The sequence below is a fragment of the Pteropus alecto genome, unplaced genomic scaffold (assembly GCF_000325575.1).
Source record: "Pteropus alecto unplaced genomic scaffold, ASM32557v1 scaffold87, whole genome shotgun sequence".
Taxonomy (NCBI): domain Eukaryota; kingdom Metazoa; phylum Chordata; class Mammalia; order Chiroptera; family Pteropodidae; genus Pteropus; species Pteropus alecto.
Window position 1 is genome coordinate 16,942,930 of NW_006443225.1, and position 2,181 is coordinate 16,945,110.

General features: G+C 51.1%; 1 protein-coding gene across 1 annotated transcript in view; it reads left to right on the top strand.

Annotated features, from left to right (window-relative positions):
* The first annotated feature begins 767 nt into the window (after positions 1–767).
* Positions 768–2,181, top strand: part of ZFHX4 (zinc finger homeobox 4) — a 170,894-nt gene continuing 169,480 nt past the window's right edge. Inside the window, exon 1 of the mRNA XM_025041118.1 lies at positions 768–1,490. The gene's annotated coding sequence lies outside the window, so the exon portion shown is untranslated. The remainder of the gene's footprint in view (positions 1,491–2,181) is intronic.

Genomic DNA, 2,181 nt, shown 5'->3' on the forward strand with positions numbered 1-2,181 from the left:
TTATCTTTTAATGAAAGTGTCACTCATATTCACATCTGTAATATTGGAAAGAGATAATTAGATTTTCAAATGAGAATCAGCCACCTTAAATTTTGCACCAGAAAATACCAAGTATATTTCATTCTAATGAGATCTGTAGTGGGGTTTTAAAATTCATCATAATGTGCTTCAAGAAAGATAATTCAACAGACTCGCAAGATGAAAGATTTTTTTTCCCCCCTAAGTCTTCTTAAAGCTATTACATTGGACTTATGCAATTCTGATAAAATATTCAAAAATATTACGTAAAGTCTAGAACTGTACCCCTACTGCCACCCTTGCGCCCATCACTTCTTCTCATTAGAAAGTTTACTTTGACTAAACTATCCGCTTCCATCTTCCCTGCCCTGGTTTTTCTCTCCTGCCAGTGCAAGCGAAAAAAGATACTTGTTTTAATCGAGCGCCTGCGGATGCAGAGTGCAATTCCTCCTGCGAAACAGGCCGGCCAGAGCGGTCTCTGCACACAGCCAGGCACCCTCTATTTACATACATCTGCATATCTGCTCAGGCCCCCGCATTTCGCCATTAAAGCGCGTCCCTGTCTGTAGCGGGATCCGCTAGGCAGAGCCCGCGTCTCCATTGCCCTCACTCACATCTCTACTTCGAGCTCCCTAGTAAACAAATCTCTGGTCCGATAATAATGACTTTGCCTCATTCAAATAAAAAAAAAAAATCGAGTAGTTAAAGGGCATTCCTATGGCGGTTTTTGGGTTTGGACTCCCCCCCCCTTCCTTGCTGAGTGTGTGTGTGTGTGTGTGTGTGTCTGTGTGTGTGTGTGCCTAATGAAGTTTGGGAGTCGCGCTCGCAGGGGCGCGTGGGGTGCAAGCCCCGAGGTCCCCATCGCTGCCCTGTCCGGGGTCGCCGCGTCCCAGGCTCCCGCTGCAGCGCTCCGAGCCCTGGAAGCCGCCAGGCTCCGGGCCGCTGAGAGTCCGGGCTGCGCGTCATTTGCAGTCTGGGGAATGTTGATCACCTCACTAATTACACCTCTCTCTCCCCCCTCTCCCTCTCCCTCTCCCTCGCTCTCCTCTCTCATTCCCAGAGTGCATATCGGGAATAGACACACAAAGACATGCGCACTCAACTTAATCAGCCATTTTTTTAAACAGGGCTAAAACGATAATAATTAGCAGAATAAAGACATATCGGATTTTCATTTCCTTTCCTCCTTTTCCCAACCCCTTCACAACCAAACAGCGAGACCGCGGTCGGCACATGCTTTAACTCGTCCCGGACCCCCGAGGACCGCTCCATGTCCCCCACTTTCTGCTCCAGCGTTTTTATTTTCACCCAATAAAGTTGGAGGATTATTTTTTTATTTTTTTTAATTTTTTTTTTTTAAATGAACCCTCTCGTTTTACTTGGATGTGATCAGCTGTAAGTAAAATAAAAGCAAAACAAACAAACAAAAAAAAGAGGCGAAGATCGAGTAGGAACTGCAGGGGAAATGGAAAGTAAGTTTTTTCTTTAACTTTTATTGAGTAGTTTGTGTTAAATTTAGGTCGAGTATCGATTATCTTTCCAGCCTGATCTTGCACAATCTTTGATATTTCGCTCCCTCTCTCTGCCTCTCCGCCTCTCTCGCTCTCTGCCCCCGGCTCGCTCGCTCCCGCTCGCTCTCGCTCACGTCCCCTCATCCCGACCATCTCTTCCGCTCTGCCCCCCTTTTCTATCTCTTTCCCCCTTTTTTTTTGGCTCGAGGATTCGCTCCGCGGAGGGAGGGGGGCGCACGGAGGGGCCTGATCTCCCACTGCCTTTGGGGGACTGCGTTTTTCGGGATTTAACTTTTGGATTAAGTGGCGGATCGCCCACGTTTGGCCGAGCGTTGTGCTCTCCGGTTCCCTGGCTTTTCGGGTTCTGTCTGCACCGCGAGCCCGGGCTTCCCGGTGGCCCGCGGAGGCTGTCAGATCGCGGCGGCACGGGCGCTGCCGGGGTCCCCGCTCGCCCGGCGCCGCGATCGGGGTGACCCTTCCTGCGCACCCGTCCTCCGAAAGTTTGGACGTTGGTCGGTGGGGCTCGGCGACCCCATCCCTGCTTTATCCCCCCCCCCAGCCCCCCGATTCGGTCTGGATTTCTCCTCTTACACCCCCTTCCCCTCCCCGAGTGCCCCCGGAGGGTGCCGGCGCGGCGGAGGCCTGGGGTCTG